Genomic DNA, 15,000 nt, shown 5'->3' with positions numbered 1-15,000 from the left:
ACAAACCCTTACGCTCACAAGCTCCTTTTGTTTTACGCCGACATGTGTGAGGCGTCTTTGTATGTATGTAAGTACGTGCGTGCGCGCGCGAGAACAGGGAGAAGGAGAGGCAGGAAAGAAAAAAAAAGGACAAAAAGCGTGTTTCTCGCCCCAAATTACAAGCATGCGTCTGAATAAGAGCGTGCGCCTTCCTCAAAAAGGTAGTTTATGTGCGAGTGTGTGTGTCTAATGCACACATGCCCCGGCACGAGCCACAGTACAATCAACCAACGTGAGTTTGCATGAAAAGGAAAGCACGAAAGCGAACCTCTGTCCCCGGGCGTGCGCAGGCGTGTGAATATCAAAGGCGATGGGCGTGTGGGCGTGAAAAGAGGATATGACAGTAAGTGCGGGAGTCAAGAGCGTCTAATAAAGGGCAAGTATTGGTGACAGTGACAGCAGCAGTAGGTGTGAAAGAGGGAGGAGGGGGCTGTCAGTGAGGGGAGAGGGAAGGAGGGGGAAAGAGGGATAGAAGGTGAGGGGATGGAGGATAGGAGGAGGGCGGAGGACTGGGGGGGGCAAGGCAGGGAAGGCTGAAGGACGCAGAAGGAAGGCGTAGGAAGGGGCAGTGAGGTGAGGAGAGGAAGAGAGCTGGAGAGCCAAGGGGATGGAGGAGGCGAGGAGGCGAGGAGGCGGGCGAAGGGAAGACGGTGATAGATAGGAGGGGGGTGATCACGAGGCCATGCAAGGAGATAGGACCGTGTGGGGGGGGAGGGGGAAGGGAGACAGGGAGATGGATACGTGTCTGACGAAGCAACAAAGCGTATTAGGGAGTTTGCGACGGTTCTTGAAGGATGCGTGCGTGTCCAAATACAAAAGGTACACGCACAAGCAAGCACATGCCCTCGCATACACACCTACACGCATCTATAACAAACCACCATGCAAACAAATACATAACTCCACATATATATTTATTGTGTATAAATAAATACATATAAATACATAAATAAATAAATAAATATACATATATACATTTATATATATGAACATATACACGCATATACATACTCGCACGCCCAAAACAGCAGCAGCAAAGAGTACATACTTAAATGCAATTACTCGCACTCACTAATAAGGATATAACCAAAGAGGGTGGGGGGGGGAGGGGGAGCAGGGGTCGGAGGGGGACCTTAATAAAGGGGAGGAATTTCCTGTCGAACCGAGCAACATATAAGGGACCTGCAGGAATCCCTCTTTGCACGAAGGGGCTCGGTCTCGACGAGAGGGCCGGGGGAGGGGCTTGGCTTCCCTAAGTCTCTTTGCAAAATAAAACAAAACATTGAGTATAAAATAAGCAAAATAAACAACATCATCACCACAAACATCATCAACACTACTACTGCCAATACAACAACACCAACGCCGACAACAACAACAACAACATCAACGCCACTCTCAACACCACCAAAACAGTCAGCTACAATGGGGAAGAATGTTACAAAATACAATAACATTTTTTAAACACTAACTAGGAGTAAGACCCTTAACACCCCTTAAAACCACCGTACCTAAAAATGCAAGTACGCCAAATTAACATCAGTAAATAAATACCTGCAATAACGCCCTCAACAATAACCCCTCGACTGAAGCAAGGGTAAAAGAGGCTCTGTAATAAAATAATTCAAAGATAAACAAACCGAAACACACAAATCTTTATCATCCCAACACGAAAAGAAAAGAAACAAACGCAATGAACAAAGAGAGAAAACAATGCCAGTGAAGTGCCTTTTAGTCACGTGATCTCGCGAAGCCCATACCGGGAGGCCCTCAAGCTACTATGCGAACGGGGCCTTACGTCACGTGACACGGCCATCTGTCCGAACGAGAGGACGATTCTTGCCGTCTTTTCCTCCAATCCTCCTGCCCTTCCACCTCATTCTCTTCAGCGGGTTTTCCTCTTCCCGTTTCCCCTTCTTATCTTTCTCACCCTCCTCTCCCCCTCCTCCAAATACCAAGCAACAAGAGCAACGAGGATAAAAGACGCCACAATGACAAAAAGCCCCACGCACCCCCCCCCTGCCCACCCCCTCCCCCCGATCCCGCTAGGGCGACGCCCCAGAACAACCGCAGGAACCCCTCCAGAGTGATTGACGGATCCCTCTCTCCCCGACGCTCCGGCCCCGGCCTGCTGGCGGCTTCCCCCTCGTCGCCGTGGCACCGTCCCGGGGCGATGTCACCCCACCTCACGCCACGCCGTCGCTACCTGTGCCCCGAACACACGGCCCCCTCCCCCCCCTGGGCTCATGCGTCTGATGGGCGACTTCCCCTGCGGGATCCCTCTCGCTGGGGGCGCCCTTGATAGGGGCTCCGACTTATTTAGTCACTGACCGATTGATTTATCCTTCTCTGAATCAAAAAGCCCTTCCTCTCTCTCACTCACTCGCTCTCCCTCCCTCCCTCCTCTCTCACTCTTTCCTCCCTCCCTCCTCTCTCACTCTTCCCTCCCTCCTCCTCTCTCACTCTTTCCTCCCTCCCTCCTCCTCTCTCACTCTTTCCTCCCTCCCTCCCTCGGCTCTCTCACTCTTTCCTCCCTCCCTCCCTCGGCTCTCTCACTCTTTCCTCCCTCCCTCCCTCGGCTCTCTCACTCTTTCCTCCCTCCCTCCCTCGGCTCTCTCTCTCTTTCCTCCCTCCCTCGGCTCTCTCACCTCCTTTCCCTCCTCCCTCCCTCGGCTCTCTCACTCTTTCCTCCCTCCCTCCGCTCGGCTCTCTCACTCTTTTCCTCCCTCCCTCCCTCGGCTCCTCTCACTCCTTTCCTCCCTCCCTCCCCCTCCTCTCTCTCACTCTTTTTTTTTCCTCCCTCCCTCGGCCTCCTCTCTCACTCTTTCCCTCCCTCCCTCCCTCCTCCTCTCTCACTCTTTCCTCCCTCCCTCCTCCTCTCTCACTCTTTCCTCCCTCCCTCCTCCTCTCTCACTCTTTCCTCCCTCCCTCCTCCTCTCTCACTCTTTCCTCCCTCCCTCCTCCTCTCTCACTCTTTCCTCCCTCCCTCCCTCCTCTCTCTCACTCTTTCCTCCCTCCCTCCCTCCTCTCTCTCACTCTCTTTCCTCCCTCCCTCCACTCCTCTCTCACTCTTTCTCCCCCTCCCTCCCTCTCCTCTCTCTCACTCTTTCCCTCCCTCCCTCCCTCCTCTCTCCACTCTTTCCTCCCTCCTCCTCTCTGCTCTTTCCTCCCTCCCTCTCTCTCTCACTCTTTCCTCCCTCCCTCCCTCCCTCCTCTCTCACTCTCTTTCCTCCCTCCCTCCCTCCCTCCTCTCTCACTCTTTCCTCCCTCCCTCCCTCCTCTCTCCACTCTTTCCCTCCCTCCCTCCCTCCTCTCTCACTCTTTCCTCCCTCCCTCCTCCTCCCTCTCACTCTCTTTCCTCCCTCCCTCCCTCCTCTCTCCTCTTTCCCTCCCTCCCTCCCTCCTCTCTCTCTCACTCTCACTCCCCTCCCTCTCTCCGCTCCTCTCTCCACTCTTTCCTCCCTCCCTCTCCTCCTCTCTCACTCTCTTCCTCCCTCCCTCCCTCCTCTCTCTCCTCCTTCCTCCCTCCCCTCCCTCTCTCTCTCACTCTTTCCTCCCTCCCTCCCTCCTCTCTCACTCTTTCCTCCCTCCTCACCCTCACTCTCTCACACTCTTTCCTCCCTCCTCCTCTCTCACTCTTTCACTCCCTCCCCTCCTCTCTCACTCTCTTTCCCTCCCTCACTCCTCTCTCTCACTCTTTTCCTCCCTCCTCCTCTCTCACTCTTTCCTCCCTCTCTCTATTTCTCACTCTCCTCCTCTCACTCTTTCCTCCTCCTCCTCTCTGCATTTCCCTCCCTCTCTATTTCTCAGTCTCTCCTCCCTCCTCTCTCACTTTCTGCTCTCCACCTCAACTCCTCTCTCACTTTCTCGCTCCTCCCCCCCTCATTCTCACTTCTCTCCTCCTCTCACTCTTCCCTCCCTCCTCTTCTCTCTCTCTCTCTATTTCTCTTTCTCTCCCTCCCTCCTCACATTCTTCCCCTCCTCCTCTCTATTTATCCCTCAGTTCCTCTCCTCCCTCACCCCACTTCTAATCACCTCCCTCCCTCTCATTTCCCTCATAACCTCAGGTGACTCTAGAGGTGAAAAGATAACGAAAGCAGCAGGCCGCATTTCTCACTCTCTCCTCCCTCACTCTCTAAGTCCTTCTCACTATCTCACTCCCTCACTCTCTATTTCTCACTATCTCCTCCCTCCTCTCACTTCTCTCACCCCTCTTCATCTCTATTTCTCGCTCCTCCCCTCTTCTCTCTTCTCTCCCCCTCTCTTCTCTCTCTCTCTCTTCTCTTCTCTTCTCTCTACTATTTCTCTTTCTCTCTCTCTCCCCCTACCTCTTCCCCTCCTTCTCTCTATATCCCCTTCCTCTCCCCCACTTCAATCACCTCTCTCCCCCTCTCCCCCATAACCTCAGGTGACTCTAGAGGTGAAAAGATAACGGAAGCAGCGGACTGCATTTCGCCCTCCACCCTGGCCTGTTCGAAGTCCCTGCTCGGTCACGCACTTACCACCTTCGCCGTGGGACCTCCTGCCGCACCCACAGACGGATCGTTATCTCCTGCACCTTGTCCCAAAGTTTCGGACACGCCCAAGTTTTAATCAATTAATTAATACCGTCCGCCTGAAAAGACGTAAAATCCTTCGATTCTCCAGCCTTGTGTGGCAATGGTCGACCCTCGTACCCCTAAGCAAGAGTTAGATTTTGTTTAGTCTCTCTTATCGTTTACGTAATGCCTGCACAGTGGATCAACAAAGGCGTGTCGGATCTTGATAACGGCATTTTTATTAACACCATTATCAATCGTAGTTTCCTCATTTTCATTTTCGAAAATATGGTGATACTGAAGGCACTAACGACAAAAAATATAGCCGTAGCAGTTACTACTGTAGCGATTGGCCTATCATTAGCTGTGACAGTAACGGTGAAATAGCAGTAAAATGTAACTCATCGTGGTACCATAAAAAGGTAATAGTGTAGCGGCAGTCGGAGCAGCTGGAAAAGTACCAGGAGCCGCCACGGCTGTAGTAACACCAGTGACGTTAAGTTTCATTGCTTGATCATTCCTCCCGAGCTAGTACTGCAACGATGGAAGTGGTCGAGTTAGTACTCTATTAAACGTGGGAGCAGCAGCAGTCAGGAAATCATGAACGGTTTACGCTATCACGACTATTGGCATTAGCTCTATCGTCATCGTTATCAGCGTTTATTACATTTTAGGTCGATGCCTGCTCGCGTACCCAGCTTGCACCTCCACCTCCACCTCCCCCTGCTTTGCTTTCTCTCTTTCTCTTTCTCTTTCTTTCTCTCTCTCCACCTCCCCCTCCCTTGCTTTCTCTCTTTCTCTCTCTTTCTTTCTCTCTCTCATCCTCTCTCTCTCCCTCTCCCTCCCTCCCTTCCCCTTTCCTCACCACCGCTTTTCTCCCTCTTCCCCTCCTCCTCCCACTCACTCCCCTCGCCTTCTTCCCCATCCCCCTTCCCTCCTCGCCTTCTTCCCCATCCCCCCTTCCCTCCTCACCCTCCCCCCTTCCCTCCTCGCCCACCCCCCCTCCCTTCCGCCCCAAAAGCCTCGCTCGGTTCTCCTCTCCTTTAATTCCTCCCAAGATGCCCCGAGAGGCCAGATTTCTTCGCACCTTCACCCCCCCAACCCCCAACCCCCACCCCCACCCACCACCCCCACCCCACCCCCATCCCCGCAATCCGCTTATCACTTTATTGGGCAAGTCAGCATCTCGGGAATGAGGAATTGACATCTCCTTCACTTTTTTTTTCTTTTTTTTTTTTTAATGCCATTGGAATCAGATTTAATATCTATACACGTGTAAATAACTGAACTCGGACGCAGCAATTAAAAGAAATGTCCGCTTGAGTCAATAATTCGGTTTGATGCCCTCCGTGCCTGCGCCGTGCCAACATTTAGGCAATTTTAATTCGCCGCAAATCCTGTCTTGGCAAAGATCAAGGCCCTAAAGCTGCCTTTTTCTTTCTCTCTCTTTCTCTTTCTCTTTTTCTCTCTCTCTTTCTCTCTCTCCCTCCCTCTCTTTCTCTCTCTCATTCTCTCTCTCTCTCTCTCTCTCTCTCTCTCTCTCTCTCTTTCTCTCTCATTCTCTTTCTCTCTCATTCTCTTTCTCTCTCATTCTCTTTCTCTCTCATTCTCTTTCTCTCTCATTCTCTCTCTCTCTCTCATTCTCTCTCTCTCTCTCATTCTCTCTCTCTCTCTCATTCTCTCTCTCTCTCATTCTCTCTCTCTCTCTCTCACTCTCTCTCTCTCTCTCTCATTCTCTATCTCTCTCTCATTCTCTCTCTCTCTCTCATTCTCTCTCTCTCTCTCATTCTCTCTCTCCCTCTCCATTCTCTCTCTCTCTCCCTCTCCATTCTCTCTCTCTCTCTCATTCTCTCTCTCTCTCTCTCTCTCTCTCTCTCTCTCTCTGGTCTCTCTCTCTCTCTCTCATTCTCTCTCTCTCTCTCATTCTCTCTCTCTCTCTCATTCTCTCTCTCTCTCTCTCTCTCTCTCTCTCTCATTCTCTCTCTCTCTCTCATTCTCTCTCTCTCTCTCCCTCTCTCTCTCATTCTCTCTCTCTCTCTCTCTCTCTCTCTCTCTCTCTCTCATTCTCTCTCTCTCTCTCTCTCTCTCTCTCTCTCTCTCTCTCTCTCCCTCTCTCTCTCCCTCTCTCTCTCCCTCTCTCTCTCCCTCCCCTCCATGTGCATTTTCGTGTATTCGTGTTTGTTGATTATTTTTCTACCTTTCAACCTGCCCATTCTCTCCCTCCCTTTCCTCCCCTACCAAAGGCATAAGCAAATTAGCTTTTCACACGAACACATGAAATGGTACACCACCGTAGGCCTCACTTCCACCATTAATATAGTCTCCTCCCCTCCCCCCTTTCTCTCTTTCTCTCTCTCTCTTCCTCTCTCTCTTCCTCTCTCTCCCTCTCTCTCTTCCTCTCCATCTCCCTATCTCTCTCTTCCTCTCCATCTCCCTATCTCTCTCTTCCTCTCCCTCTCCCTATCCTCTCTCTTCCCTCTCCCTCTCCCCTATCTCTCTCTTCCTCTCTCTCTCCCTCTCTCTCTCTCTCCTCTCCCTCTCCCTATCTCTCTCTTCCTCTCCCTCTCCCTATCTCTCTCTTCCTCTCTCTCTCTCCCTCTCTCCCTCTCTCTCTCTCTCTCTCCCTCTCCCTCCCTCCCTCCACGGAGAGACTAAACAGCAAGAACCTTTTATTCCGATTATCTATTTTTTTTTCTCCTGCAATCGGGAAACGCCAACGCATCCGAGTCCTTCTAACGACACGCGTTGTGCTGAGAGTTGACGTGGGTTCGGTCTCGGTTTCGCACGTCATCCACACTGACAAACAAATGCACACACGCACACGCACACGCACACGCACACACACATATACATATACATATACACATATACATTTACATATACACATGCACACATATATACACATACATACACATACACATACACACACACACACTCATATACACACACACACGCACACGCACACACACCTCTCCCCCCTCCCCCGTTCCTCCCTCATCGGAAAACAAACTCCCCCCCTTTTCGGCCGCGCGTTGCATTCCGTCGCCGCGGCCTCCTGGCTTCGGCCTCGTCTTCGCCACTTTCCAAGCCAGCCGACGTCTCCCGCCCCCCCGCCCTCCCCCCCAAGCCTCTTCAAAGCCGCCTCCGGTCTCGGGGGGGGGGGGGGGGGGGCGAGGACGATGCGTGTGATGATGGTGATGATGACGATGACGTTTGAGATGACGGTGGTGACCATGGTGGTGACCATGGTGGTGGTGGTGGTGGTGTTGGTGTTGGTGTTGGTGTTGGTGTTGGTGTTGGTGTTGGTGTTGGTGTTGGTGTTGGTGTTGGTGTTGGTGTTGGTGTTGGTGTTGGTGTTGGTGTTGGTGTTGGTGTTGGTGTTGGTGTTGGTGTTGGTGTTGGTGTTGGTGTTGGTGTTGGCGTTGGTGTTGGTGTTGGGGTTGGTGTTGGTGTTGGTGTTGGTGTTGGTGTTGGTGTTGGTGTTGGCGATGACGTTGGTGTTGGTGTATGTTGGTGTTGTTGTTGTTGTTGTTGTTGTTGTTGTTGTTGTTGTTGTTGTTGGTGGTGGTGGTGGTGGTGGTGGTGGTGGTGGTGGTGGTGGTGGTGGTGGTGGTGGTGGTGGTGGTGACGTTAAAAATGACTTTGGCGTCAGTGGTGGTGGTGATGTTAGGCTTGACTTTGCTGTTGAGGGTGGATGTTGGTGATGATTATTGATGATGATGATGTTAAAGAGAACTTGGGTGGTGGATTTGAGGGTAATGATAATGATGGTGGTGATATGAGGGATGACCTTAGCGGCCATGGTGATAATGGTGGCGATAATGGTGGTGGTGGTGATGATGTTGGGGAAAACGATGATTGGTGGTGGTGGCGGTGATGATGATGATGGTGACTTTGGCCGTGTTAATGCTCAGGCCTCCAGACTCAGCATTATCTACCCGTATCTCGTATAAAAGATAAGAATGAATTAGGTAAGTAACCCCGAAACTTTCCTCTCCTCTCCTCTCTCTCCCTCTCCATCCCTTCCCTCTCCCTCTCCATCCCTTCCCTCTCCCTCTCCATCCCTTCCCTCTCCCTCTCCATCCCTTCCCTCTCCCTCTCCATCCCTTCCCTCTCCCTCTCCATCTCTTCCCTTCCTCTCTCCCTCTCCATCCCTTCTCCCTCTCCCTCTCCATCTTTTCTCTCTCCCTCTCCATCCTCTTTTCTCTCCCTCTCCATCTTCTCTCTCCTCTCTCTCTCACCTTCTCTCACCTCTCCATCCCCTCTCTCTCTCCCTCTCCATCCCTTCCCTCTCCCTCTCCATCTTCTCTCTCTCTCCATCTTCTCTCTCCCTCTCCATCTTCTCTCTCCCTCTCCATCTTCTCTCTCCCTCTCCACTTCCTCTCTCCCTCTCCACCTTTTCTCTCCCTCTCCACTTCCTCTCTCCCTCTCCACCTTTTCTCTCACGTCTCCACCTTTTCTCTCCCTTCTCCACCTTTTCTCTCCCTCTCCACTTCCTCTCTCCCTCTCCACTTCCTCTCCCTCTCTCTCCACCTCCTTATTTCTCTCCCCTCGTCCATCCCTTCCCTCTTTCTTTCTCCGTTCTCTACCACCTCCCTCCCTCGCTCCCCCTCTCCACCTCCTCCCTCCCTTTCTCTTCCTCTCACCTCTCACCTCAATCCTTATTTGTCTCCCCGTCGCCTGTTAGTGTATCTGCCGTGTCCGTTTCTATCATCCGTCTATCTCCCCTCTTACACCTCCCTCCCATCATCCATCTCTCCTCTTTTTCCTATCCTCTTTTCTCCCTCCATCCTTCCCCTCTCCCTCTATTCATTCTTTGCCGTCTCCTGCCTCCATCCTTTCCCCTCTTCCAGCCTCCCTCCCTCCATCCTTTCCCCTCTTCCAGCCCTCCCTCCCTCTCTCCCTCCATCCTTTCCCCACTTCCTCCTCCATTCCATCCATCCTTCTCCACTCCCTCCTTCCTTCCATCCTTCCCCACTCGCTCCCACCCTCCCACCCCTCTCTTTTCCTCATTCCACCCATCTTCCCCTCTTCTCCCTCATTCCCATCCTTCCCGTCTCCCTCTCTCCATTCACCTTTTCCCTTCTACCCTCCCTCTCTCCATCCATCTATCCTTCTCCCCCGCCCCCCTCCCTCCCATCATCCATTTATCCATCTATCCTTCTCCCCCTCCCTCCCATCATTCATCTATCTATCTATCCTTCTCCCCCTCCCTCCCATCATTCATCTATCTATCCATCTATCCTTCTCCCCTACTACCTCCCATCATTCATATATCTATCTATCCTTCTCCCCCTCCCCCCTCCCTCCCATCCATCCATCCATCTATCCATCTCCCCCTTCCCCCTTCCTCCAATCATTCATCTATCCATCTATCCATCTCCCCCTCCCCCTCCCTCCAGTCATCCATCCATCCATCTATCTATCCTTCTCCCCCTCCCCCCTCCCCCCCTCCCATCATCCATCCATCTATCCTTCTCCCCCTCCCCCCTTCCCTCCCATCATCCATCCATCTATCCATCTCCCCCTTCCCCCCCTTCCCTCCCTCCCACCATCCATCCATCCATTTATCCATCTCCCCCTCCCTCCCTTCCCTCCCATCATCTATCCATCCATCCATCTATCCTTCTCCCCCTCCCCCCCTTCCTCCCATCATCCATCCATCTATCCATCTCCCCCTTCCCCCCCCTTCCCTCCCTCCCACCATCCATCCATCCATCTATCCATCTCCCCCTCCCTCCCTTCCCTCCCATCATCCATCCATCCATCCATCTATCTATCTCCCCCTCCCCCCTCCCCCCTTCCCTCCCATCATCCATCCATCTATCCTTCTCCCCCTCCCCCCCCTCCCTCCCTTCCCTCCCATCATCCATCCATCCCTCCCTCCCCCCCTCCCCCCCTTCCCTCCCACCACCCATCCATCCATCCATCCATCCATCTATCCTTCTCCCCCTCCCCCCTCCCACCCCCCACCCCACCCCCTTTCGCCATCCTCCATCCTGTTGTCCACGAGCAAAACGAAAGCCCGGGGCGAGACGATCCCCCCCCCCCCCAGGGTGCCGCTCTCCTAAGTCATGTGTCCGTTGCATCCTTAGTCCTCTGTCCGTTGCACCATTTATTGCATGCGACAATGGCGGTGATCGCGGGCGGCGGTTCGCGATGATGCTGGGCCTTGCTTCAGAAAGGGGAGTGGAGGGGGGGAGGGAGGGAGGTGGAGGATGAAGAGAAGGGGGTTGAAGTGGGGGTAGTGTGTGGGAGAGTGTATGATGGCGGGTGGAGGAGAGGGAAGAGGGAAGGAGGAGGGGGAGGAGGAGGAGGAGGAGGAGAGGAGAGGAGAGGAGAGGAGAGGAGAGGAGAGGAGAGGAGAGGAGAGGAGAGGAGAGGAGAGGAGAGGAGAGGAGAGGAGAGGAGAGGAGAGGAGAGGAGAGGAGAGGAGAGGAGAGGAGAGGAGAGGAGAGGAGAGGAGAGGAGAGGAGAGGAGAGGAGAGGAGAGGAGAGGTGAGGAGAGGGGAGGGGAAGAGAGGAGAGGAAACGAGAGGAGAAGAGATGAGAGAGGAGAGGAGAGGAGAGGAGAGGAGAGGAGAGGAGAGGAGAGGAGAGGAGAGGAGAGGAGAGGAGAGGAGAGGAGAGGAGAGGAGAGGGAGAGGAGAGGAGAGGAGAGGAGAGGAGAGGAGAGGAGAGGAGAGGAGAGGAGAGGAGAGGAGAGGAGAGGAGAGGAGAGGAGAGGAGAGGAGAGGAGAGGGAGGAGACGGGAGGGAAGGGAAGGGAATGGAATGGAATGGAATGGAATGGAATAGATGAGAAGAGATGGGGGCAGGTGGGGGAGGTCTGGTCAACAGACCGCTACAACACAGACAAGCCAACACCACCACTCAGCAACACCCAGAAAGACGAGGAGAAAAAGACCAAAAAAACAAAGCAACAAATCCTACAAAAAAAATAATAATAAAAAAAAAAAAAGACAGAACAGGCACCCTTCGCCCTCTGACCCTGTCCGCGGGGGTCGATCCGCTCGGGAGACGGCGCGGGTGGAGGGAGCCCCGTGCGTCGGGACGGCCTTGACCACTCGCCCTTAACCCTCGTACGAGATGGCACTATCACGGCTCACATGCGACGACTTACGCTCAACATGAAGAACACGCATACATGACGTAAAGAAATATCAGGAAGAGGGGGGGGACTTGGCTGACTAGATGAGATAGAGATATAGAGATGGGAGGGACAGGGAGAGGGAGGGAGAGAGAGAGAGAGAGAGAGGGAGAGGGAGAGGGAGAGGGAGAGAGAGGGAGAGGGAGAGGGAGAGGGAGAGGGAGAGGGAGAGGGAGAGGGAGAGGGAGAGGGAGAGGGAGAGGGAGAGGGAGAGGGAGAGGGAGAGGGAAAGGGAAAGGGAAAGGGAAAGGGAAAGGGAAAGGGAAAGGGAAAGGGAAAGGGAAAGGGAAAGGGAAAGGGAAAGGGAAAGGGAAAGGGAAAGGGAAAGGGAAAGGGAAAGGGAAAGGGAAAGGGAGAGGGAGAGGGAGAGGGAGAGGGAGAGGGAGAGAGAGAGAGAGAGAGAGAGAGAGAGAGAGAGAGAGAGGGAGAGGGAGAGGGAGAGGGAGAGAGAGAGGGGGGGAGAGGGAGAGGGAGAGAGAGAGGGAGAGGGAGAGGGAGAGGGAGAGGGAGAGGGAAAGGGAAAGGGAAAGGGAAAGGGAAAGGGAAAGGGAAAGGGAAAGGGAGAGGGAGAGGGAGAGGGAGAGGGAGAGGGAGAGGGAGAGGGAGAGGGAGAGGGAGAGGGAGAGGGTGAAGGAGAGAAGAGGTTCAGGAAAGGAAAAGGAAATGGTTGAGGGAGAGGGAGAAAAGGAGGGGAAGAGAGAAACGTGAAGAGAGAGAAAAAGAAAAGAAGAGAAAGTAAAGAGTAGCAAAGGAAAAGAAGAGATGAAATATAAATAATATATAAACATTAGTAATAGGAAAAACCCGAAGTCAGCTTACAACTGTATCTTTATCTCTCTCACTCTCACTACACGTTATCAACTGCCTCCTCTTATCACTCGATGCCGAACCCTTAAAATTGACGATAAGGTCATCGTGTGGGATGGTCAAAGATGCACCTTGGGACCCCTTGTCTCGTAATACCTCTGGATCTAAAGCAATTAACGTTCAACCAAATATGAACTATGCTCACTTTTACTTCTCTCTTCAACATCACAACTATTAGATTTCTTTAGCTCAATTAAATACTTTCAAAAAATCAATTGCACAACAGAAATAATTAGCTAAATTCTAATTGTGTTGTAATATTTCATTATATTGTAATTTTTCCACTGCAAAAATTAGAGATCAAAAGTCGGAAAGATATGAGAAAGTTTCTCTACAGCGCGTGTATAATGTCTGGCACACAGAACTATCATGCATACACACACTGCCAGTCACACACACACACAAAGATAAAATCTTTTTTATTGTAACTGACACTACTACATTAGTGGTATAATCTTGATCACGCCTCCACAGTATTATCATTTGTAAGATCTTTGATTTTCTCAATCATTGTACTGTGTCACCTCCCAGCCTCGTTACTAGGCAGTCCAAGGTCAGGGTATATTTGTGACACTCATGATTTAAGGCAAAAACAAGTCTCATGCACATCAGGTAAAATTCAAGTTTTGCACACACTTACAGTACTGCACAACAGAAATTTAACAATGAAAATAATATTGGCAAATTGCAAGATATTCTTTTTACACACAGTTGTTGAAAATTGAAAAAAGAGATATAAGACAAAGAGACCTTGTGACAGACTTATTGACTTCTATAAGCCATCAGCACCCCAGCAATGAAAAGAAAAGAAAAGAAAAGAAAAGAAAAAAAAAAAAGCCGACTACTACTTTTTTGCTAATAAATTGTCATGGAGATCTACAAACTGCACAGAAAGTGGTTATAATGACAAGGATGTAGGAAGGTCCTGCTTGTTTCCTTATATCTATCTTTTTAATTAAATAAGGATATATTCAGTCAGTGACAACTATGTAGAAGAAAAAGGGTTTAGAATTTACTAATCTATCCGTTCCATGAAGTAGTAGCTACTGTATTAATGTTCATGTACTGGTATCACAGAGATGCAAAAATTGGATTAATTGAAAGACTGAGTTACGAGTTCTGTCTTACAAAAACATACAAAAATTACATGGATGCAAACCCAACACCACTGTACCATCTATAGATCCTCAGACTTTGATAAACGTTTGATGGTTTATCGTCATTTTGTAAAGATTATCATTGAGATTTAATAGAGCTTCATGTTTTGTTATTACCTTATTAGTTTCTATGCCCTTGCAGACTTTTTCTGGATAATTACCGAAAGACTTCCCATTTTTTCAAGAATTTCTGAGAAATATATAAGAAATTCTACATCATAATTATCAAAATAGTAATAAAAAGGGTTATTTTTTTCACATGTTCTATCTTATCCCATATCTCCTTTATTTTCAATTTACGCACCTTTTGCCATAGAATAAAAGTGTCTCAGTTTATGTCAAGGTGACCATTCCATACATTTTTTCACTCAAATCCTGATTGTTATCCACAATAAATTCACAATAAAAAGTAGGAAAATTATGAGTTCCAGCATATGACAATCTGGCTCTATTTCTGCCATCGCTCTCGGTAACTTATACCAATAAAAAATGTAGAAGACATAATCATGATATTGATAATAAGTTGCATGCGGCACAACTTAACCATTACCTTCTAATCAACTAAAGAAGGGAATGCCATTAATTTAAAAAAAACATCTTAAATTGTGATATAGAAAATTACCCTTAAATCTAGTTAATCTCTCACTACTACCATACAGTTGTGAGAAACAAAATATCCCGAATTTTATTGTAATCATCAACATACCTGGAGCGAGAAAAAAATATATACCAACCATAAAATGTTCGATAAATCATAATGGAAAAGGTAGTAGTAATCATTAACATACCTGGAGCGAGAAAAAATATATTCCATCCATTAAATGTTCGATAAATCATAATGGAAAAGGTAGTAGTAATCATTAACATACCTGGAGCGAGAAAAAAATATATACCATCCATTAAATGTTCAATAAATCATAATGGAAAAGGTATTAGTAATCATTAACATACCTGGAGCGAGAAAAAAATATATTCCATCCATTAAATGTTCGATAAATCATAATGGAAAAGGTAGTAGTAGTAAACACACGTATTAATCACCCTTAATAACTGCCCTTTAGAAGCTTATGTAGGACTATCCAGACAATAACGTAATTTCTACTGTCCTACCCTCACGAATACTATTATTTCCGTGAATTAAAAACAGCAACAGTAGTAGTAATATCGACATTTTTGGATCTGAGAACTTCTGTGAGTTTTGACAGCATTCGCTTCGTTGATTAAGCCGCGTCCGTACCGGCAGGGCAGCT

The 15,000-nt window shown here is 49.9% G+C and overlaps 1 protein-coding gene across 3 annotated transcripts in view; it reads right to left on the bottom strand.

The window, feature by feature from the left end:
• Positions 1-15,000, bottom strand: part of Acsl (Acyl-CoA synthetase long-chain) — a 78,883-nt gene that overhangs the window by 63,616 nt on the left and 267 nt on the right. The window lies entirely within an intron of this gene.

Source organism: Penaeus vannamei, chromosome 28, assembly GCF_042767895.1.
Source record: "Penaeus vannamei isolate JL-2024 chromosome 28, ASM4276789v1, whole genome shotgun sequence".
Taxonomy (NCBI): Eukaryota; Metazoa; Arthropoda; class Malacostraca; order Decapoda; family Penaeidae; genus Penaeus; species Penaeus vannamei.
The sequence above is the reverse complement of the archived record's forward strand: the minus strand, read 5'-3'. Positions and strand labels throughout refer to the sequence as shown.